This window comes from Pipistrellus kuhlii, unplaced genomic scaffold (assembly GCF_014108245.1).
Source record: "Pipistrellus kuhlii isolate mPipKuh1 unplaced genomic scaffold, mPipKuh1.p scaffold_m20_p_10, whole genome shotgun sequence".
NCBI lineage: Eukaryota > Metazoa > Chordata > Mammalia > Chiroptera > Vespertilionidae > Pipistrellus > Pipistrellus kuhlii.
Genome location: NW_023425405.1, coordinates 14,939,934 through 14,965,899, shown reverse-complemented (window position 1 = coordinate 14,965,899; position 25,966 = coordinate 14,939,934). Strand labels below are relative to the sequence as shown.

The following is a 25,966-nucleotide window of genomic DNA, read 5'->3' as shown; positions in this document are numbered from 1 at the left end:
ATGCTCATTCTTATCCAGAATCTGCCTTGCTCCTTTGAGCTAAAACCTCCTTTGGCCAGCCAGCTCAACTCTGCAATTTGGCTTTTCCTGAAGACAACCCTCAAATTGAACGCCTGGCCATGCACAGTCAGTGAGTGAGCCACACCTCTCTCTGATGTGGATTGGCTTGGTTCTCAGTTTACCTTTTGGGCCAAGATATCAGTATACCCAGGTCTCCTGGGAATAAGAGACTAGAAAGTGGTCATAATTCCCTTATGACTTGGGTCTGTCATTTGTCCCAGGTCCTGGCACAACCAAAATAAGGCTCCACTCTACCCCAAGCTTTCTTCAGCTGTCACCATGTTCTCCTTGCAGGTGCTCCTTGTGCAGTTTGAGCTTTCTGCACACCGAAGACAACCCTTATCTAACCACCACAGTCCATTTTGCATCCAACTTTTCTAGGAATATGACTTTGAGAATAGGTACTATGTGTAGTTCTGGTCCCTCATCTCAGCCAGAAAGAAGGGGAAATCTTTCCTCAAGAACACTTATGCCACCTACTAACACCCAGAGAAACAAGATAACAGGCATGCTCCTGGACCTAAGGAGCAGCAGACACACACTCACACAGAGAGAGCATTGGCTGGGTTCCGTACCCTCGTGCTTGGCCACTGAAAGGGTCATATGCGAGTTTCTGGTATTTGAGTTTCCACCATCACAACTGAAGTAGTAACAGACTCAAGGCAACTATTAAACACTTTAGACCAATCCTTACCCCGAAGCCTGGTTTCTAACTCCATCCAAGGCTACCCCAGCTGCTCTCTGGTGAAGAAACCGGAGATGAGCCTATCTTCTGCACTGCACATGAGAAAGTCTGCCAAGAGGCCAGTCTGCCTACTGATCATCTTCCCCCTGTGCTGGGCTCTCCTGCTAGGATTCCCTGGAAACCCATCCTTCTGCTTGGAGCACCGTTTACATTTCCCACTTGTCTAGCTTCCACATCAGTCCATGCACAAGTTCCTGGGCCACGTCATCGCCTACAGAAGAATATCTTACATAAAGAAGCTATGGTGCTGTCCCTACAGGGAAATGAACTGCCTTAACTCCCTCCATACCTCCCTTCACAGCCACCTCACCAGGTGACAAACCCCCGTTCCCATGGACACACGCTTAGTGTTATGGATTACATCATCATGCCAGTCCTCCTCTGTGATGTGTGGCGCTCATCTTTCACTGGTCAAGCTTATCCATCTTCACAGCAAGCTTCCCATTGAAATGCCATCATCTCAAACGCAAACAAATTCATCTCCTCTTTATTACAAATGGTACCACCATTCTTTAGTTACATAAAACTGATTACTTGGTCAGCTCTGATTTACTTCTTTTCTCAATGTCCAGCCAATCTTCACACCCCTCAAATGCCTTCTTATTGTAATCAAAATCCATTTACTATCACCTCCTCCATATTCCACTTCATTAATCATCTATCTCTCCCTGGACTGTAAATAGAGCCCTCCTTCCCTACAGGGTTCTTTCCTTGACTGTGTGGTCGCTCTCCAGCTCCTGTTGAGCCTGTTCCAGTCCCCAGCAGATGTAGGAACCTGCAGCTCTCCTCCCACAGCTCTTCAGCATGCTGTGCCATTAGGCAGTCATGTTATCGCATGTCAGTGTCTGACTGCCCACCAGGCTGGCCTTCTTGGAGCAAAGATCGAAATATAATAATCTCCAAAGCATAATAAATATCAATAAAGGTAAAAAAAAAAAAAAAAAAACAACAACAACAAAACTTACCACCAATGATTCTCCATTGCCCATGGCAACACTTGTCAACAGGTGAACCATTAGTAGATGGTAGACTGCAAAGACCATGAGGTCAGAATTTCATTTCACAGCTTTCCAAGGTTTATGACAAGAGGATAATTTTGCCAGTGGTGCCATACTCTCCTCTGCCCTGCTCAAGACCTCCCATTCATATGTGTACTGTGTTTATACTCATATACACTCATACACAAACACACAAAGGCTGAGCAATTTCAGCCCCACCGTACCATTCTTAAACCCTACCCTGAAGAAGACTTGAGCCTTATAATGATAAAATGCCTCTTCAATGTGTTAGAAATGATTGCACCAACTATATGTGTGTGTGTGTGTGTGTGTGTGTGTGTGTATGTATACATATATGCCTAAGCAACTAAACGACCAGACAACCAGACAACCAGCCAGTAGCTATGAACTGCACTGACCACCAGGGTGTAGACATTCAACACAAGACACCCACAGCAGGAGCACCGCTCAGCTGACTGAGGCACCAGAAGCCGGGCTCAGGGCTGACAAGTGCAGCTGTGGCGGCACAAGCGTCTCCTGCCTCTGCAGCAGCCCTACCACGCAGAGGCAGTGGAGGCAGGCATAGCAAGGCCAGGGTGAGCAGGAGCAGAGCAGTGCCCATGCACGAATCTGTGCCTCTAGTAAAATATAAAATTGAACATCTTTAGTTGGGATTCTTAGACCCTCCAAAGATTCAGCCCAAACCTACCTGGACAGGATTTCCTCTCACACCTGCTGTGCAGGTCCACCCTCTGTGCTAGTCTGTTAAGGACAGTCCCTCCTCCCACACAGTTCTCCTCCTTTCCTACTTTACCTTTCTCTGGTTCTGCTTCCCCAGTCCCACTGGCTTGCCTGTCTGTAATACCACTCCCATCCTGAAGCATTTTACAAAAACTCAGTGATCTTGCCTCTCTCTAACTCCCCTGATACTGAGAGGCCATATCATTTATTTGGCTTTTACCGCTAGCTGTTAAAGTTACAACTTTTGAAATGGGAGATTTCAACTAAGACTTCCCAGTAGTACTAAAATTCCCCCAGTCAAATCAGGAACACTGAGGACCAAACGCAGCATGAGAAGTGAGCTCTAAGGCTATGCTTGAAAGGAAGAGGAAAGTGAATGGCCAGCTGAGGGAGAGACAAAGGTGTGTAGAATAGGAGAGTGAGAGCCTTCAGAAAGTACAGAGTTGATTCTAGACTTTCCTCTGTATCCTTTACATATCACCTAGGAACAGTAAGACCCAGTAACGACATGAAGAAAAAGAAGACATCCCTTGTAGTTTTCAAGAAGTATGGCGACTCTCTGAAAGGTTTAAAAGGTGGAGATGTTTCCTGTGTGAGAGGCTGACTTGAGAGTAAGCTGTGTCTGTGCGGGAGTGGGAGAGGGCTGCCAGTAACTGATTACTCAACTGGATCACTGAGCTTGTTTTTAAAATGCTTTTCAGAGGGCACATTTAATTAAAAGGATACAATAAATAGAGAGGCTGTAACTCACGGAAGCTCTGTGCTGGGCTGACTCTGGTGCCTGTGAGCTGTCTGAATTGAGTGATGGATGGGAAAGTCACCCACGAATTACAGTCACCCTGATTACCTCAGTGCTAGAAATCTGCACCCTGCACAGCCCAACAGAGAAGCAGATTCGGGTGAATGTGGGAAAGGTCATCAGGGCTGAGAGATTGTCTCCCTCTTCATCTTGGCTTCTTTTGTGTTACAGACTTTATGTCTCTTAATAATGCCTGGCTCTTTCATTAGTGTCAGATCAATGACACGTCTTGTAAGGTCCTAGGTAATTACGTGTCAGTAGTTAGAGAGTAGCTTTGTGTAGTATTATGATCCTCATAAATACAAACACACACAAAACAAAAGGCAGCACTGTATTGATTATATGAAGCACACTATTTCACATTTTAACATCTCTGAAATTGGAAGGGGTCTTATAAATAATGACATATTAGAACTGATGAAGGATGGTATTTTTCCTCTAATCTTGACTATTCAGCAGAGATTCAAACATTGACTAAGGAAACATTAATCATCTGCTTAAAACCCCCAGCTTTTGTAAGTGAAACACATACATACACAGTCAGAAGGAAAACAAACCTGAAATCCTAATCTGATTCCTAGTCATCTCTCTTATGTTCTACAAGCCCATCAGCAAAACTTCTGAAGAACTGACTAACAGTTCCATGTAAACAATAGGAAATCAAAGACGTTTTGAGATGAGGAAGACATGAAAAAAATTCAATCTCTACTACTGGCACTGCAAGATCAGAAACAAAGTCTATTTTGTTCATTACAATATTCGAGTGCCCAACACAATGCCTTGCAGATAGTAGGCATTTCATAAATTAACTTACAAACGAATGTTCAGACATGAAAAACCAGGCAGCTATATTTCAGGCACAGGCTGCCATTAGCAGGCAGCAGCAGCAGTCCAAGGTGTGGCCACTGGACCACCTCATAGTGTCTGTTAAAAAAGAAGGTATCTAGGCTCTTCACAAGCCAAATGAATTAGACTCTCTGGGCCTCAGACCCAGCAATGCGGGCTTAGAACAAGAATTCCATGGTGATACTCATGGCCAGTAAAGTTTGAGAAAAGGTTATGAGAAAACAATGACCTGCACTGGAGGCAATGGGAAGATAAGAGCAATCACAGAAAATAAATACATAAATTGCCCGGCCCGTGTGGCTTAGTGGTTGAGCATCAACCTAAGAACTGAGAGGACACAGTTCAATTCCTAGTCAGGGCACATGCCCAGGTTGCAGGCTCCATCCCCAGTAGCAGGCATGCAGGAGGCAGTTGAACAATGATTCTCTCTCATCATTGATGTTTCTATCTCACTGTCCCACTCCCTTCCTCTCTGAAATCAATACAAATACTTTAAATGAATAAATAGGTCTAAAGAACATAGGAGACAGAACTGGGTGATGGTAAAAAAAAAAAAAAAAAAAAAAAAAAAAAAAAAAGGGAAAGTCAGTTATTAACAATATAAGTACAAATCAAATATTAAAGAATCAGGAACTCTGAGAAGCTCTAGGATAAAGGACTAATTCCATCAGTGTGAAAGGGGAAAGGAGTACATATTAGAATAATTAAATAATTAACACACACAGGATTAAAACTTCAATTGAAAAAAATAATAAATAAGAAACACCTAATGTGGTTTCACAAATGACTCTTCAAATATCTATAAAGAGATTTGAACTAAAGATCAAAAATAGTGGAAAGGATCTTGTTACAGTCAGCTAAAACATAAAGAAGAGAGGAGTTAGAGGTAGCAAGTTAATTCATGCTACCCCAAGGAAGCCAAACATGAGACAATGAGCTTTTAAAATTACCAAAGGGGGGGGGGGGGGAGACTAGGAAAAGAAAAATGGTGCTAAAAATGGAGTAGAGTGTGGAATTAATGAAGACTAAACTTGTTCAGAAACTGAACTAATTCTTTTTAATTTGTCTTTGATAAGAAAAATGAAGAAGTTGTCTATAATAATAAAAGTGTAATATGCTAATTAGACCAGATGTCCTTCTGGACAACCTTCCAGAAAAAGCCAGGGCTGTGAGGAAAGCCCAGGTCCCAGGTGCCAGAGGAAAGCTGGTGCTGGCAGCCGGGGGGAAGAAATGCCTACCCTTGCACAAACTCTGTGCATCGGGCCTCTAGTATTTTTATAACTGGAGAAAATGAAGACTTTGCAGAAATAGTGGCTGACAAAAAGCAGATGAGGATCATCTGAACTCATACCAATCATTAGCCTGGATGATAGAAGCTAAGTTTCTTAAGGGAAGTCACTCACACACTTCAGGAGTCACTCACAATCATTATGAAAATATCACAGAAAAATAGGGAAACATAAGGTTTGAAGGGGGGGAATTAGATAATGAAATATCCTATCGATCTTAAAATGATTACAAAGAGAAATTACAGAAAATGTTAGGGGTAGCCGAAACCGATTTGGCTCAGTGGTAGAGCGTCGGCTTGGGGACTGAAAGGTCCCAGGTTCGATTCCAGTCAAGGGCATGTACATTGGTTGCGGGCACATCCCCGGTAAGGAGTGTGCAAGAGGCAGCTGGTTGATGTTTCTCTCTCATTGACGTCTCTAGCTCTCTATCTCTCTCCCTTCCTCCTCTCTGTAAAATATCAATAAAATATATTTTTTTAAAAAGAAAGAAAATGTTAGGGGTAAAACCAGTGACATTTTCTCCCATCCATACTGTGATTTCCCTAAGTCCAGAGACATTCTTCTTCACTATCCAACGTTAGCACCAAGTTTGGAGCAAACAGAACGTGATCACCAGACAGCTGAACGTGCACAAAGACAATGAGCTGCAAAGTGAATGCTGCCAAACTTTACCACCTCTTTCTGAGCAGAAAATTGTACTACAAAGGAAGTGACGGTCCATTTTTCTCCCTCTGTGCAATAGTATAATGTAAACTCCAACATCTGGTGGATAATTAAATCATAAACCATATCAGAATAAAAGCTCTAGTAACAAATATAGAAAATGTGACAAACTATAAAATAAAAGCAAAATAAAATACAATGAGTACTATAAATTTGAGTGAATATTCTCAGTACTTTCTTTTAAAAGAAATACTCTAATGTATGTTTTTGGAGAGCATGCTATGTTTAAAGAGAAATCTTATGAACTACCTTTACTATGAGAATATTATAATTTAATGAATCATGGAGGTCCCTCATATGCACACACCCAGCAACATAACCCCCATCCATAGTCACATACTCAGATATATTCTTATTAAACTAATTCTCAATTTATAAATAGGGCAGACAGGTAAATTTACATAAAGGCATATGCTTTTCAGGAGGTTGACACTAAGCTAATGGAAAACTATCTCAAATATTTCATTTTCTTCAAGCTAAATTAAAAGGGGGGCTTCATTTGTTATAATCTTTTTGAGTAGAGCATAGTGCATTCCATCAATAAACTACACACTGATTAAAGCAAATGGAAAACCACTCAGCTCATAGACAGGAAAAGTATATCTCACAAAGACTGTTTATTCACAGGTTAGTCCTCTGAGCACATTCTTAAAACTGACCTTTAAGAGTTTAGTAAAAAATGATTATGCTAGAGACTATTCTGCAAATATATAAATGTTAGAATGGGGGAGGAGGGGTGCGGGCACAGACTTCTCTCAGAAAAAGGTAGACAAAGAAGAGAAAAAAGGAAACAGGTATTGGCCCTGATTGTTGGGAAAGGATGTTTCATCGTTGATGAGTCTTGATGCTCAAAAAAAGCCAAGGAGAAAGCAGACTCAAAGGCAATAGTACCATTTAGATGAGTAATGATAGCTCTGGTCTAACGAGGACAGTTAGAATCAAATTCAAGATCCGCTATTCAGAGGGCAAAGTTCACAGTGGATAGATGGGCAAATGTAGACCATCAGCTGAGACAGTAAAGGGGGGTGGCAATCCTAGGTTTGACCAGCTCACATCCATTCAGTGCATTGGATGCAGAGGGGAAAAAATATTTCAAAACTATAAGAACACCAGTCTCTCAAAACAACTGGCAAGAGTAAATTATATCTCCTTAAAACAAAATATATACACAAGAAAGCTATTTAAGATCATTCTTACACCACCCTTAGGAAAAAAAGCTAAGAAACTATTTCCAAATATTGTCTATTGTAAATAATGCTGCAATCTACAAATAAATGAATGAAGATGTGGTAGACAGACACACACACACACACACACACACACACACACACACACACAGGAATATTCGTTTATAAGAAAGCAGGAAATATTGGTATTTGCGATAACTAGTTGCAACTTAAGGAAATTATGCTATGTGAATGTGGAATCTTTAGAGGAGTCAAACTTATAGGAACAGAGTAGAAAAGTGATTGTCAGGGGCTGGGGAGTGGAGGAAATAAAGAGAGGTTGGGAAAAGGTTACAGACTTCCAGCTGTAGGATGAATAAGGTCTGAGGACCTAATGTAAAACATGGTGACTAGAGTTGATATCACTAAAAATATTTTTTAAAGAACAAATTAGAGAAAAAATTTAATCCCACCAAAAATCCACTTGCTTCTGTGTGAAAAGAAGCAAGTTTATTCATTCACTTCTTCATTCCCCATATTCCCAGCAGCATAGCAAGCAATGACAGACTCTTTACACCTAACCTAGACACTTCGGTAAATTAACAAATTACTAAATGATGAAACATATTCCCCAGAAACTGATGTCTGTGGAACATCTGAAATTCATGTTCTAGAAATACAGATGGATTAGACCAAGAGAAAAACGTCTACAGGAAACATGTTTAAGGTGTTATGTCATTGCCATTGTTAGCAAAATAACATCTAACTTACCTGACAACCTGGACCGCTGAGAACTTTATTGAACAGGGAAGAAAGAGTAAATAGCCAAAATGTACTATATTGCAAAATCCATAACTGAGAACTCAAGAGTTTGAGGTCAGAGAGTATTTCTCTGTTCACTTATCCTAACCACCTTGGCCCAACTTCACTGAACAACTAAGAAGACATGAGGCACTTGTCTGAGGCAGAGGCAATAAAGAGCTGATACATGATAACCTACAGCCCTCAGTAAGGAGGAAAGCCAGGGGCATGAAAGCAGACAAGTCTGGGCTGAGTCAAAGAGGGGTCAACACTGTGCATGGCTCCTTAGGTGATAAGGTGACCTCTCTCTATAGGGACAGTGCCACAGAGTTCCAATGAAGCCTGGGCCATCAGATTCAAAATCATGTGCCTTCAATCACCAAGTCAGAGCACGTCAGCCCAAAATATGTCCCTTAGACTTACTATTTTGAGTTAAAGACACTTGAAAAACAACAAATACAAGAAAAACACTCTGACCGCTTGCTGTCTTTTGTTAAGAGATGAAATCCCTATATGAAAGAGGTTCTCTCTGCACTGGAAGGAAAGTGGTAACACTCATATCATCAAGGGCGACAAGCAGAGACCAAGATACTTCTATACAAATAGACTGCATTCCAATAGTTCTCACCCCTTCAGCCTCCTCACTTAGTCCGTTTCCGAGTAAGTCAGTTGCCTCTCTTTGCTCAACCCAACATAAAAAAGCAAGCAGGCTTCAGCATGTCTTTTGGACTTCATTTCCCTATGAGGATTCCCAAGTCATGTAAAATTTTAATTAAGTAAATCCGTCTGCTTTTCTCCTGTTAATCTGTCTGTGTCGGTTTAAATTTCAGACCAAGCCAGGTATCCTAAGAGGGTGAAGGAAAATGTTTTACTGCCTTACAGACCCAATTTGAGAAATATACTATACAAAATTTTCCACTTAAATAAACAGTAAAACACAATCTTTGGTGCTTACAGGGGTGAGACTGATTTCTGAAAAATTAAGCTACATTGAAAATCAGGGTCCTAGACAGTGCTCCATGAATTGGGCATTGACACTATTCCTTCTAAAGAAAATGCAATAGTTAGACGTTTACTTACAATAAAAGCAATCGGTCGACATTAGAACAATTTGACCATTTAAAAAAAAAAAAAAAAGGCAGTAAGGATAAAGCTTATGAAAACAAAGAGCCTTATGGATTTCTCCATTAGGATAGCACAATCCTGAGCTCTGTGAAAAGGCACTTCATTTCATTCCTGGCACACAAGCCTAAAAACATGGTCAAACAAGCTCAAAGTATCTTTAAAGCAACTGTCAACAGCGCACTGGGTTTCTGATTTTTACTGCACTGATTTAAATGTTAATAAATGTTGCAGGCAGTCCCCTGCGTCCCTTAATCCACAACCTCCCAAACTCTAGAACATAAAAGCAGCCCCTGCCATCGCTGCACAACGTTTTTCAACCGCTGTTCCGCGGCACAGATGTTGCCTGGTGTGCCGTAGGTGCAGACAAGACAAGAATTTTATAATTTTTCACTATTTTGTTTACTTAATATTTCATAATAAAGTAATTATAAAATACTTTCTTTGTGTTTATTTGATTCCTATTCAAGAGAATTACTTTATATATAGTCAATATAGGCACAGAGTTAAATTTTTTAACATTTTCTAATGGTGGTGTGCCTCGTGATTTTTTTCATGAAACAAGTGTGCCTTTGCCCAAAAAAGGTTGAAAAACACTGCTCTAGAGGGTTAGCAAAATAACATGGTGGGGGAGCTTTGAAGCTTGTGATCACAAGAAGAGAAATATACCATGAATGCCAGAGGGGGGAGCTCAGAGCAAAGGGAAAAATCATGTTTATAATGGGCAAGAAAAGGAAATTCCGAAAACCTTCTGAGCTTTTACACAATATCCGTTTTTCTCTTTTGGCCAGTGTTCTCTTTGAAAGGATGGGTCCCAAAGCTTTGGAAATAAACAATCTTGTTTTTCCCTATTTTTTCCTAGATAGGTGCTGCTGGGGTTAATGCTTCAAACAATGGGCAGGTGTCTGAAAGCTCTGGCTTTGGGAAGTATCATGTACCAGCCTCCTCTCTACTCAGTTTTGTTTGCAAATGAACCTACACAGTAGGACTGGCACCTAATGGTGCTGGAGGCACAGTGAAGAAATTAGCCCAAGACAATCATTATTTTAAAGAGCTGTTCGGCCTCCTCTGGATTCCTTTATGTTTGCTTCTTAAGACATAACAGAATTTTAATAGGATCTTGGCTCTTTCCACAAATAGCCTATATTTGTGTATTCATTGCCCTTCCACCACTGAGGAAACATAAGGACTTTCCCCAACAAGGACAGAGCCACTGGCCTACCTTCTAGAAATGACTACCGAGTACAGACAGGTTTGCAGAGACAACCAGAGTCAACCAGCCTCCTTCTTCTGCCAGATCTGAACTGTGAGCAGTCCTCGTAACTGAGCTTTCAATCCTGAACAGTTTGTCACTGACCAGAGACACAACATTGGCATTAAAACAGGTGCAATCCAACAAGAAACTTATGATTCTACAGGGAAAGTTGAGGCTCCCAAATCAATGCCCAAAGAAAATCTTTAAATCAGAATCCCTTTGTACTCATCAGCTCCTGTCACAACAATATGCATGTAACAAACTACCTCAAACTCAGAAACGCATCACAGTAACCACTTCTTTCTTGCTCACATTTTGCTGGTTTCCTGGGATTCCGCAGAATACCAAATCCTAATGCACAAGCACATTTCAAGCCTTTGCTACTGATATCTCCACTGACATTCCTTGATCCTGGTAAGTCACATGCCCAAGCCCAAAAGCAATGGGGAGAGGGAACATACTGCTGTCAGGGAGCCAGGGTGGGTGGGTGGGTGTGGGGACAGGGAATGAATATTTGTTAAATAATAATTCAATCTACTGCATCCTCAGATGCAGGCTGCTGGGATTTTTTGTTTTCCCACACCTGGTATCCTGCTGATAATGAAATACCAAAAGCTCTTCACCACACCATCCAGGTAAAAGCTTACCATTTAGAGGAACATCAGAAAATAAGAATTAACTTTGTAAAAACACTTTACATTGAGATTACATTATATTTCTGAGTATAAATGGACACAATAAGGGCCTGAGTAGCACCTCAGTAATAGTTGACTACAGTAATACATTTTCTACCCTTCATCAATTTCAGCAATCTTATGCAATATTAGCTTTGATAAAAATAAACTGCTGGGCAGCAACATTATTAAGGAAAGAGAAAGCAGAAAAGGTCACGCTAAGGTTCTCAGCTTGGATGATGTAAGCAAAAGTGGTGACATTGTCAGAAACTGAAAGATTGACAAGCAAATGACAAATTTATAGCAGCTACTAACAAGTCTTCACAATAAACTACACTTTAAGATAATTTAAAAGCTCTGATTAATCCAATACATTTAAGAGTTAACTGTCAATTGCCTGGCTGGTGTTGCCCAGTGGTTGAGCATTAACCTATGGACCAGGAGGTCATGGTTCAATTCCCAGTGTGGGGAATGCAGGAGGCAGCCAATCAATGAATGATTCTCTCTCATCACTGATGTTGTTTTTTTCTCTCTCTCTCCCACCTTTCCCATCCTCCCTGAAATCAATTAAAAAAATTTTTCTAAAGAGTTAACTGTCAAACATATAACTAGATAAATCTTACTGAAAACAAGATGTGGGATGGAGATAGACTGACGCGTGTGTGTGTGTGTGTGTGTGTGTGTGTGTGTGTGTGCGCGCGCGCGCGCGCGCGCGCGCGCGCGCATGTGCATTCACTCATATATACAAATACACAAACATATAAGAAAACCTCAGTAAGGCCACCTAATACACCCCAGGTTCAGATTTCACTAACTTCACTTCTAAATGCCTACTATATGTCGCATATAGTATCTCATCAAATACAAAAGCTATGTTGTGAGGGAAGGGTGGGGGAAAGGGGTGAGATCAACCAAAGGACTTGTGCGCATGCATATAAGCCTAACCAGTGGTCACGGACAACAGGGAAGTGGGGGCATACGTTGGGAGGGGTTTGAGATGGGAATGGGGGAATGAGAACAAATATGTGATATCTTAATCAATAAAGAAATTTTTTTAAAGTTTTGTTGTGAGGAAGTATTATTATCTACTTTTTACAAATTAGTAAACTGACTTTGATGAAGTTCTGTAATTTAAATAAGATTACACAACCAGATAGGCATATAGTCAAATTTGAACACAAATGATCTAAATAAAAGCCTGGTGTTTTTTTCCTACCACCCTGTGCTAAACTCTAAAAATGACTTGATTTCCTACTTTACCAAAAAATGAGAATTCTTTAATACTTTCCCACTCTCAAGTCCCAAAGCTACGTGGATTGAGAATCCTAGAAAACCAATTATTATCTTAATAGCCTTATGATCCTCTCTATGATATATCCCACAGATTTGGACAAATGTGACCGAATTCAGGAATCTGTTAAACCTCTTACTGTAATGCCAGGTATCAATCAGCTGGTGACAAGTTAACAAAAAGCGGAAAATCTCACTATCTTCAAGTAAGATCTTAATATTCTGCTTCCTGGAATGAGTTTTAACTAAGGTAACTGCACCGACTGTTTCCCCATAAAGCCTTATAAAATAGAGGCTTTGTCAAAAGCAGGTAAAACCTTTGCATTCCAAGGCTCTAGATTTCTAACTACAGTATAGCAATTCTGCACTTCATTCGGAGTCCAGTCTATGAACCTGTCCTTCATGGTACACGATGGCACTTAACATACAAATGTGGCTCAAAGAACATTGTCTCAGATACAGAGGACCTACGCTTCCTTACACTGCACTTATACACATATTAAATCTGAAGAGCAGAGGAGGGAGAAGAAACTGATAAAATGGATTCCTCCATCCACAGGGTGATTAGGAAAGAAAAGAATACTAAGTAAATAGATTGCAAACTTGCACTAATTTGTCTCACTTTCAGATAATTAGTTATAAATGTTTTAAGGCAAGTGACTCACAAGGGAGGGTGCAAATTTATTGTCTTCCACAATTTAATAATCCTGGTAGCTATAAAAGTTATTATCTATTTATTGATGGCCAACTCTAATTTATCTTCCCCAGGTAAAATGCAGTTATTTAAATGTGGTTTTGTGTTGTTGTTTTTTTTCCCTCCTTTTATGAATGCTATCCTCAGCAGTAAACTTGTAAATTATTTCACAGGAATGAAAACACTCATTAAATGTCAATAAACCCCCAAAGCAAAGCTATAAAAGTGTCTGGAAAATACCGTACCAGGTCAGGAGTGGGCCTCCACGCTCAGGAAGAAGAGTGAATTCCTGAAGGTGAGGGTAAGAGCTTGACAGAGATAGATGCATTAGCAGAGAAACCCTCTAGTTCCCAAATTCTATGACTTTCCAAAGCTTCAGGTAGTAACCCATCCCAGAACACATGATGTCCAAAGGTGCAGGAGGCAAAGGGTCAACTTATTGTTAACAGCATGCTGGTTACATTAAAAATAAATAAATAAATAAATGCCCTATATGGTGGGAATATAAAATGGTGCAGCCAATTTGGAAAAGTTTGGCAGTTTCTCAAAAAGTTAGGAAGTTACCCATATGACCCCAAAATTCCATTCCTAGAAACATTGAAATTGTAAGTGTATCTTCATGCAAAATCTTTTACATGAATGTTCACAGCATCATAGCCAAAAGTGGAAATAACCCAGATATCCATCAACTGATGAATGGATAATACAACATATGGATAATCAAGGGTCCATACAATGGAATATTATTAGGCAATAAAAAAAGGAAACAAGGGCTGATACATGCTAAAACATGGATGCACCTTGAAATATAATGCTAAGAGAAAGGATGCAGTCAGAAATGATCACATATTGTACTATTCTATGTATATTAAATGTCCAAAGTAGATAAATCCACAGTGACAGAAAGCAGACTGGAGGCTGTGGAAGTTGTGGGGAAAGACTGGGAGTGACTGCTTTGCCAGTGACCAGTTTCTTTATGGGCAATGAGCACGTTTTGCACTCAGACAGTGGTGATGGACGCACAACCTTGTGAATATTCTGAGAACCACTGGATTGTACATTTTAAAGTGGTGAACTTTATTATTTGAGATTTATACCCCAAATTTTTAATCTTTAAAAATTATCAAAAACTGGTGCAAATACGTAATATTGAGCAATATTTTAAAACATTATATTGAAATAGAAAGCAAAGTATTTGCTAATGCAATGTTTAAAATATTCAGATTATGATTTCAAAGTAAATTTTACACCTTGCTCATTATTTTAGATCCAAGGCAAATATTATGCAAGTAGAATAAAACAGAATATGAAAAAGTATGTTTCCATGAATTCATTCTCTAATATTCTGAGACTTCATTGTTCCAGTACCCTTATATCTAAGAAATCAATATACTCCCTATTTCTCCATTACTGTTCTTCTAAACCATATTATTAATTACCTCAATCCCTATTCCCAAGCCATATCTCCTCTTGGTTAATACTTTCCCTGCTGCCTCAGCCTTTCTCAGGCATCAATATTTCTACCATCACCCTTTAATCAACTTTTGACTCATATCAAATTAGAATTTTCAGGTATACACATCTTCATAACATGCAGAAGGTGACTTTTAATTAATGGAAAAAGGAAGAAATAAAACACAAAATGTAAGAAGTGATGATATTCACTCTAAGTAATTTCAACAAAATTAATTCAAGTCCTGGTATAACCAGGTCCAGAACAATATACACAATAAGCACCCATAAATGCTTGTAGAATAACAAGAAAACACACTGAGGTAGAATGTAGCTGAAGGAATATAGAAATTATGTTAAGCAAATCTTCAAGCCAGAACTACTGAATCACTTGCCTGGTTTCTAAATTCTACAAAAGCAGATTTCTGCACACCTCACCAAACCTGCAGGAAGCTCAGGGGTGGGGGGCGGGGGAGGGGGGTAAAAACACTGCCCAAGGACCTGCGTGATGAAGATAATAAGTATGACACAGGGTGATTACCTTTTGTTCTGAGATTGCTTCTTCCTGACCACTCTAAGGCATGTGCCCCAGGTCATGGAACCTGTTTGTGGTTACAGGAATAACAAATGGCGTATAAATGTCAAACTCAGGGATGGAGGAAACATTAATGATTGAGAAGTCCAAGATCGAAATAACTCCATATTAGATTGGTTGGCCCTGACCAGAAGCTTACCTGTGCTTGAGAAATGTGTCCTCTACTATGCAAGACTACAGAAAGGATAGCTGCTCCTCACGTCAGACCAAGTGGATAAAATGGGAAAAATTTAAAGCAGGACATTCTCCATGCTGAGGTTTAATAATCCGTGGACATACAAATCACTGTCAAGCACGACCCAGCGATTCGGAGCTGCATCCTGAGCTCCCATTAGGCTGAGGCACTTTTACATGATCCCATCAGTCAAAAGTTGAGAATTTGAACACCCTATTTCTCAAACTCTTGAAAGTAGCACAGACTAAAAGCGAACAATTTGCAAACACAAAGTAGTTATGTCTCTCATCCTTTTCTGTAATAAGGAAATTGATTTCTCTCCTCAAAATCTGCCAATTGATTTTTCTCCTTCTTTTAATCAGAGTTATCAAAAGGTAGTATAATTTCTCTACCTGAGGACTTCAATCTGAAAGAAGGAACAGCAGACTGTGGATCCCCAGGGCGTGTGTGTGTGTGTGTGTGTGTGTGTGTGTGTGTGTGTGTACTGCCTTCACCCACCCACCCCTACCCTCCCAAAACAGTAAGAAAATATTTGGCTATCAGCCTTCCAACCTCTGATTTCTGCCATGGCAATGAGTGAAGAGGACTGGCAAAGAGAATCCCCAAAGGCAAGATGTCAGTTTACAGAATTCATAGAGGTGAGCAGAATGCCAGTGGTTCAACCTTCCTATGCACCCCATGTTCTCCTGCATCCCAACGCACAAGTACTAACCACAAAATGGCAAAATCAGGTGAAGAGTAGCTGATACAAACTGGCCCCAGGTACAAAATGCTCTGTTTTCCTGTTGACTAAAAGTTAAAATTCCTGCTCTACCGAAAATTAAAGCAAAAGTCCATTTCCATTCTACTTCCTGCTTTGTGAACAACAGATAGTTAATCACAGTGTTTAGCATGCCCTGAGATAATTGTTTTAAAATTATGTCAAGCCCAGCTTCTGTGGCTCAGTGGCTGAGCATCAACCTATGAACCAGGAGGTAACAGTTCGATTTCCAGTCAGGGCATAAGCCTGGGTTGTAGGCTTGATCCTCAGTTGGAGGCATGCAGGAGGCAGCTGATCAATGATTCTCTCATCATTGATATTTCCATCTCTCTTCCCGTCTCTCTGAAATCAATAAAAATATATTTTAAAAATAAAATAAATGTATGTCAAATATCAGAGTTGTTGATAAAAATGCATAGAGGTGAGCAAAATGCAGAGACGTAGCATATGGAAAGGAAATAAATAAAACACACGAGGCTTGTATATCACTTGAGGGAGGGAGGCACTCAGTGTGAAGTTGTATAGAAAAACATTTACTTCTTATCCCAAGGAAAATGTTCCCTAGCTGACAAGGCACCTGATGTGCAATCCAAGTTAATGACCCACAGAACTGCTTCTCCTGAAAGAATAAGGATCTCACAGATTCCCCACTGAGGCACCTCAGGGAAGAGCACCAGGAGCATGAACAGCCAATGGGATGCAGAGGTGTCCTTGGAGTGTGTGGAGCAGCACTAGGCCAAGTTCAGAGCCATCATTTCTAAAGAAGCCCAGTCACTTCCTAGTGAAAAGGCAGAAGCCCAACCCTGGATCACACTACCCACACAAACTGCTCTATTCCCTGAAGAGAGGAAAGGTCTGAAGTCAAGATGTTCATGAGGAAGAGCCACGGCAAGTCCACCTGGACTGGCACCTGCCAGGAGCGTTCCTGTGCAGTGAGAGCGTCTGCATTGCAGAAGGACAGCCATGGTGGTGGCCCTGTGGAAGGCAGGAGAAACCCCACACAATGAACACTGCTTTCTTCACACTGCAGCCACAAATATGGTCTTTAGAGTTACCCTTAGCAAAGCCATGAAAGCAACACAATGCACCAGTTTTTATAATTTCAATGAAGTGTTTCTGAAAGAAAAGGAAAGGAAACTAAGTATGTATCATTTTCCACAGGAAAATTAGCAGGACATTGAGCCATGTAAATAAATTTACCGTAAACATCCAAACAGATACTATTATTATTCCACAATTCATGAACAACAGTTATTTGCATGTCATTAATTTGCTTATTTCTGGTGTCTCAGACAATGTAATATGCTTATCAAGCTTGGTTTCTAAACAATAAGTGTTTAACTCTTCCTTTTATATTTATAAGAAAATATTTATCTTGCTCTTTCCTTAACAGATTCAGAGCCATCTGCAAGCACAACACACAGAGCTGCTTCTGAGGCAATTAGACACAACCCCCAACTGGGGCATGACGTCACTCACTTCCAAGTGAAAAGGAAGTAGCCTAGGTGAATTCAGTAACACCGCCACTATCCAGATAGGCAGATATGTTGACCAGTGATACACTTTGTGCCAAAAGATCCAAACCAGGAACAGAGAAGACATCTAAGGAAGAGGCAGGGGGAAAGGGTCTATGAGCACTAAACCCAACTGCTAAATCCTGACCCTCCTTGAAAAGGACAACTCCCTACATACGACCCCTATTCCCCACAACTTTCATGGCTGCTGAATTCAGTGTCTTCAAACTTCCTCACTCTACAGACCCATAACTGTGTTCATGGAGCACATTCCTCCCTCTAAAGATACCCTGACCATGCCCCAGCTCTTCTGGGGTCTGGCCCTGGGAAAACAGCACTGTTTCCTCCACTGACTTAGTTTGTGGCTGTGAGAACTCCCCAGACCTTGTATTTACTCTGGTCAACCTACTTACTAGAAGCTTTGTTTCCACAGAATTTTGTTAGTCATTTGCCAAGTCCTGGATTAAAGATTACAAATGTCCCACCTATTGATCCCACTCAGTTCTTCTTTTCTCATTTTTTAATATATTTTCATTGACTTCAGAGAGAAAGGGAAAAGGAGAGAGAGACAGAAACATCAATGATGAGAATCTTTGATCGGCTGCCTCCTGCATGCCCCACACTGGGGATCGAGCCCGGCACCAGGACATGTCCCTGACTGGGAATCAAACTGTGACCTCCTGGGTTCATAGGTCAATGCTAAACTACTGAACCATGCCAGCCAGGCTCTTTTCTTATTTTAAGGTAAGCCTCACTCTGACAGAATATAAGAAATAAGAGTCAAAGTGATCACATTTTTTAGGAAATATTTACTGACCATATTCCTAGAGCTAAATAGTTCTAACCTTCCCATCAAATATACAATAATCTAAACAGCCTAAAAATGATGTTACTTATAAATATTTCTGGTATATATTTGCATGAGGAAGTTTGTAAAGAATACTTGGGCAGAGTTATTTGAATAAATAATAAGTACCCATTCATTCAGTAATTACTGACTGACTACTATTTCCAAGGACAGTGCTAAGTCCTGGATACATAGTGACAATATGGATATTACAAGGTTCTCATTTTCAATGAGCTTAAACTCTAGCTGAGAAGAAATTGACAAATGTCTACACATGCCCACACTTGTGAATGAGGGCACATGGAGACACACACACACACACACACACATGCACACACACACACATTATCAAATGAGCAAAGTGATATAAAGGTAAGATAAAGAATGCTATGAGAAACTACATATAGAGTATCTAAGACAAAATAAAAAGGTGGATAAAATCTGTAAGGCAGTATTAGTTTTACCAGTGATTTCACACCTCTGTATTATGATGTCTCTAGAACAATTCTAGAATTAATCTCTAGAAGAATTCTCATTTCAAAGAAAATGATTTCTCATCCTCGGGTTACTCTCCATTAATTCTATTACTTTCCCTAATGATATTTTCAAAATAAGGCTAATTGGCTCCTTTCCCTCATTTAAAAATGTAAGCATTTCTCACCATTGTTTTAGTAAGATAAAGCTTCACATACTTCTCTAAAATTCTAACTACAGAGTTTTCTACTATTAAGAATGAGATTCCTAGTTTTTTAAATTGCTCCATAAATCCCCAAGGGATTTCCCACCAATGCCCATTTCAATCAGCTCTCTCAAAGTTGAATGTCATTCTGAACTGGGTCATTTTGAAGAGCTGCAGGAGCCAGTAAAACATGTAACCTATATAACCTCCCTGTTAAGAAAATGTGGTTCTAAAATCAGGCCTATGCAGCTTGACTATAATTTCACTGGCTTCCATCTAAAGTAAGCATCATTTTACTAAGTAATGCAAGCTATAGAAAACACTAGCTCTTACATTGGGCACCCCGTTTATTATGCACTGCCAGCCATATAAGTACCCTTTTTATTATATAATTGCAAGCTATAGGGAATACAGAACTCTTATAGTAAGTACCTTTTAAGTATATAATACAAGCTACATAAATACCAATTTTACATGTAGTGCAAGATATAGGAAGCACAGAATCTCTAAGAACAAGTCTAAACATGGAAAGACTGCAGTCGCCCACAGATGAGGGTCATCTCAGGAGAGCAAATAACTGTAATGAACAAGTTAAAAAAAAAAAAAAAAAAAAAAAAAAAAAAAAAAAAGCACAGATCTTAGCTTCTGATGTGTCTTATTTTCAGTTTTGCCTACATCATTGTAATTCTCACCACCAACTTCAATAAAGAAAAGCCAAGTAAAGCACAAGGAATTTTCTTCTCCCTTGAAATCAACTCTTTTGGGACCTATCATCTCTAACACAGCAGCGGTCTCCAACCTTTTGGACCTCACGGACCACCAGAGGTCTGCAGACCACCGGTTGGTGACTGCTGCTCCAAAGGTTTGCTTAACCCAGTGATCGCCAACCTTTCGGATTACCAGTGGTTCATGGACCACCTGTTGGGGACCGCTGACCTGGAGAATATAGTTAAAATGCCGTAAACAGATTTTAACATCGTCTCATGAGCCCCACTTCCTGATGCCCACACTTTTGTATAATTCCCTCCATTTGGGTGTGAGACAAACTTGGCCTGCTTTGAACCAGTAGAATGTGACAGAGATGGTGAGATACGACTAGCTTTGAGATGACTGGTAAGGCAGCCCCAGGAAACAAATAGAGGAGGGATGGGCTGGCACCTGAGTCCTAAGGGTCCCATTCTGAACAGTACTACTACCCATTTCACACCAACATATGCTGCCTTTGTCTGCGTTGACCTTTCAAGCTGTCCTTTTCCCGATCAGACCGCAATCTCCTTAAAACACAGAGCATATACTGCAGGGCTCCCAGGACATTACTCAGTTAATACCTGAGTACTGGCTGGGTATGACTGACCCACTCTTACCTTCCTGATCTCGCTTCATCCCAACTTTGATTTATCCCTTTTAAATATGCTTCATCCAAAGCACTATCTACAGTCAGGTGGCAAATTTCTTTATTAGTGGTCTTCAGAACTTACTTCTTAACTCCTTCAATAATAAACACCAACTTGGAGAAGTGGAGATATTTTCCCGGTTCTACTGACCATGTATCACCAGATGACTGGTCTGATATTACTCATATGGAAACCAGCTGTTCTTTCCTTGAAGTCACTTCTCCACTCTGTCATCTGTCATTCTGCCTTGATGCCCTGCCACCTGAAATGAAGTGTTATCCAGACCCTGCCTCTTCTCTGCATGGCAATGGTTGACATTCCTGAATTCACTTATACTCGGAAGGTCCTATTGAACCCCTTTATCACTTTTAAACACAGTCAAGGATGACCTTTTGCTCAACACTGAAAATACCTGTCATCCTTACAATATTACCCCATAAATGTCCTTTGTTCTCCATCTAAGTTCTCAAGCTCCCATAAATGAAGGATTTTTCTAACCCTCTAATCTACATAAGAGTTGGTTATAAAATAGCTGGCCAACCAGTGACAATGGTCTCCCAGTGCAGAGTGCATGCACCAGCACTGGCTTCCCACTTCATCTTATATCTAGCAATATGCACAACAATCAGAAAGTAGGTTAAAGCTCATGATTAGATGTAACGATTCAAAGCAAGGTTAAGGAAAATGTAGATCCCAGAGTGGTGGCTACAGCAGAACCTCGGGAGGTGGGTCATGCATATTTAGAGAAGTTTTTACCAAAGATTTATTGTCGTCCCTTAGAGACTGGGGCCCTCATCCTTACTCCAAGAGACTCAAAGCACACACCTATTTTTTCTCCAGCACTTCATCAAACTGCGTACATTTTTGACATTCTTCTTAGTAATTTCTAATACAATATTTTCCATGAATACTGACTTTCCTTCAATGTTATAATAGTCCCTATTTATCTGTAGCCTCACTTTCCACAGTTTTAGTTACTTGCAGCCACGTTGGTAACCAGTTTTATGGTTCTCCAACGAAGAGTTAAGTTTCCATGTAATCCGGCAGTTCCACTCCTAGTTAAATAACCAAGAAATTAGATCATGTGTCCATACAAAACTTGTACATAAATGTTCATGGCAGCATTCTTCATAATAACCAGAAAGTGGAAACAATCCAATGCCCATCAATGAATGAATAGATAAATAAAGTGTGTTCTAATATTTCATACAATGGAATATTATTTGGCAATAAAAATAAATGAAGAACTGATACATGCTCTACCATGGATGAACCTTAAGCAAATGACCCATCTGAACAAGGCCAATCACAGAGGACCATACATTGCATGGTTTCATTCATGAAATGTCCAGAACAGGCAAGTTACAGAGACAGGAAGTACATTAGTAGTTGTACGGGGGAGGATGGAAGACTTGAGGGGTGGTGACTAAGGGTTTCTTTTAGAGGAAATGAAAATATTCTAATTTTGATTGTGCTGATAAATGCAAAACACTGTAAATATACTAAAAGCCACAGAATTATACACTTTGAATAGGTGAATTGTATGATATGTGAATTATATTTCAATAGGCTGAGTTTTATAAATGCATATATGTATATAGTATACACATAATATGTTAATTATGTCACATTTACTACACATATCTATAATAATAATATATTACACATACATATGATATACTCTTTTACAGCTTATTCATTGGGTACTATGTTTTTAAAATTTATCAATGTGGATACATGTATAACTACTTAATTATCTTATTGGTAACTGTTCCATTATGTGGGGAGAAAATTACACTACATTTATCAATTTCTCTACTTTCTCTTCTATTCAAAGTAGTTCTACAATGAATATCCTTATACATGTCCCTTGTTTTATATGTGTGACAATTTTTAGGCTAACTAAAAGTAGAAAAGTTGAGTTACAGAATATGCACACTTTCAAATATATCAGATACTTCCATATTGCTCACTAAAAATATGACTGCAATTTATTCCAATCAGTTACATACAAGAGTTCCTGTCTCTTGCCAACACTTGGTGTTATCAAGCTTATTAGGTTTTGCCAATCAATAGGTGTAAAGTGAATTCTTATTAGGTTTTGCCAATCAATAGGTGTAAAGTGAAATTCTTTCATTTCCCTTGTTATTAGTGAGGATGAGAATCTTTCATAATTGGACAATCTTCTTCCTCTGTTTTTTTGTTTTGTTTTGTTTTGTTTTGTTTTTGCCTAGTCATAGCCTTTACCCATTTTCTATTGAATAGTTTGTCTTTCCTCATTGATTTGTATGACTTTTCCCAAAATCTAGTTACTTGTCTTTGATCACTTTAGAAGATTTGCTGTTATGTATTCCCAGTATATGGTCTGTCTTTTCATTTATTTTTAAGGTTTTTTGTTATGTTGAAAATTTTTATATGAATGTATTCTAAAATGTCAGTCTTTTTTTTTAAAGGCTTGTGATTTTTATGTCTTAAGGAATTATTTCCTATTACAATGTTATGAAAATATGTATTGCATATTCTCCTGTGAAAGTTTTAGTTTTGCTTTTCATACTTAGAGGGATAACTCATCTGGAATTTATTTTCCTGTATGGTGTGAGGTAGGTATTTAAATTTACATTTTTTCCATATAGATAGCCAACAACTCTAGGTCCATTTATTGTTCATCAAATCCATCCTTGCCCCATTAATCAATAACTGACACACTACTTTCAAATCTATATTACCTATTTTATAATCAAAAATGTTAATAGAGTCAGACAAAAAACAAGAATAATCTGGCGAAATGTTGAGAAAGAGGTCCCGGGTATCCATCTATAAATAGCTTAATAAATTACAAAGATCTCTAAGTATCCATCTAAAAATAACTTAATAATTACAAAGAAGGTTTTTCCCTTTAAAATGGAGAGTTGGAAGAAATACTTTAATCAAGAGATTTAATTCAGCATCACCAGTAATAGACCAAAGTAATATGTACTTCCTGAAGTGACATAACGGAAAGTGCACACCTATGTAGTGTTCCTACCAAAATTCACCAAACTGAATCTAATTCAGAGGAATGAATTAGACAAGTCCAGATGTGGGACATTCTTACAAGACAACTAGCATGGATTCTTCAAAAATATCAATTAAAACAAAATAAAGTGAAAGTACTATTCTAGATTAAAGGGAATTAATTAGGCAGGACAAACAAAATGTAAATTACAATCCTTGCATGAATCCTACATTATTCTTTTAAAAAAATAAGTTGTAAAAAACATTTTTAGATAACTGGAGAAATTTAATCTAATTCTATTATATATTAAATAATATTGTATCAATATTCAATTGTGTAATAATGGTACTGGGGCTATGTAAAATAATGTTCTTATTATAAGAATATATAGGCTACAATATTTTGGAGTAGTACTTTGATGTGTGCAACATCATATGTGATATAAATATACTCACATATACATACACATATATATTTCTACAGTTATATGTGAGAGAAACCAAAGTCACTGTAATTTCCATGATATCGCGAATAAAATGCCAGTGTAATGGTGTGGAAGGGGATTTCAAGTGAGGGATGTCTAAAGAAAGACCATCTACATCAACATTTTCTTAAGGGCAGTTTTACCATCTATGTAGGTGCCAACAAAACATAACCATTAAGTAAAGTGAATTACAATGTTCCCTGATAACTCCTTTGGATTTAAGCACTAAACAAAATGACAAGGAATTTGAAACAAACAAATTACCAGTTTCAGCATGAACTCCACTGGAGCCTGTAAATCAGTAGAAAGTTCAACAAGTTGTGCAAAAGGAAAATCACTGAACTCAACAAAAGGAATCATGAAATGGGCCTTCAGTAGATGGAGCTGTCCCATCTGAATTGGTGCTGAACCACAGAGCAGGAAAATCTGAAGGGCTAAAAATACAGTCTTTTAGACAAAGGTTCTGAATATTTGCACTGATTAAAATGCCAATCACCCTTCTTCTAAAAGCAGTGACATTGACTCTGGTATACTAGCCAAATTTCAACCCTGAATAATGTTATTATTATACATGAAGTGAGCACCAATGATGCCTTCAGCACCTCTGAGACAGAAGGTGCCCTTGCCAAGTACTTTGCTATCAATCGGGTATTTTGGGAAAGATATCTAGATATAAACCACTTTGGATTTAGTTTTCATGAATATTAAACACTTGAGTTTATGTCCCCTTCAATTTTAATGATTTAAGAGTTCATTTATGAAAAAAAAAAAATGTTCTTTATGATTGCTACATTTTCCCTCATGCTTGCTGCTACCATATAAATCGGGCTTAAGATAACACTCTGTTTTAATAAACCAAGAGAATATTTGATTCTACATGTAGGCTTGGGGTTACCATACAATTATGAAGTTGTAGGATTGGGCTATCCTTATAAGATGCTAAAGAACTTTATACCTGAATGCAGAAAAATTAGACATCACCCTAAATGAAGACAAAAATATCATAATATCTAAATACCCCACTAAAGCATGCTATTTATCAGCTAACTAGTGCCAGCCCTCAGAAAGGTGAATGTAAAGGACTCAGCAGTGCATGTCAGGAATTCTGCACAGAGGTCAGGAAATGGGAATTATTTTTATAATGCATAAGTGACTATGAATATTTCTATTGATACTAATAAAAAGAATATATGCTAATTAGGCAGGAGACCTTCCAGATGTGCTTTTAGACAAAGCCATGGTGGTGGGGCCAAGGCAGAGGTGATTAGGGGTGATCAGGCCAGGAGGCTAGGGCAGTTGATGGTGATCAGGCCAGTGGGGGGAGGGCCAGTTGGGGGTGAGCAGGCTGGCAGTGGGGGCAGTTGGGGGCGATCAGGCCAGCAGGAGAAGCAGTTTGGGGTGAGCAGGCCAGCAGGGGGTAGCAGTTGGGGGCAATCAGGCTGGCAGGTGGGCAACCCGGGACCGCTGGCTCCAAACCACTCACCTGCCTGCCTTCTTGATCACCCCTAACCACTCTGCCTGTGCCAGCCTGCTCACCCCCAACTGCCCCCTCTAAACCAGTAGTCAGACATCCCCTGAGAAATCCCAGATTGGAGAGGGTGCAGGCTAGGCTGAGGGACACCTTCCTCTGGTGCACAAATTTCATGCACTGGGCCACTAGTTTAACAATAAAAATTCTTAAGTTTATTTCTAGTGACAACACAAACTATGAAAGACAACACTATCATAGGTAAAGTGATTCATTGAAGATCTATGGCCTAAAGAGGGAAGAAAGATGTTTAAACTACCTTATATTTATTTTGGCTAACATTGTTAACAAACTATTTAAGGTCCTTTCCTTATATCCAAAAATTACCTCAGTTCCACAC

The 25,966-nt window shown here is 39.3% G+C and overlaps 1 protein-coding gene and 1 long non-coding RNA gene across 3 annotated transcripts in view; one reads left to right on the top strand and one right to left on the bottom strand.

The window, feature by feature from the left end:
• Positions 1-25,966, bottom strand: part of EXOC4 (exocyst complex component 4) — a 674,653-nt gene that overhangs the window by 516,603 nt on the left and 132,084 nt on the right. The gene's annotated exons all lie outside the window — the stretch shown is intronic.
• LOC118712984 lies at positions 881-20,143 on the top strand. Its single transcript, XR_004986197.1, has 3 exons — positions 881-893; positions 7,703-7,706; positions 20,011-20,143. It is a non-coding gene; the product is annotated as an uncharacterized LOC118712984 (long non-coding RNA).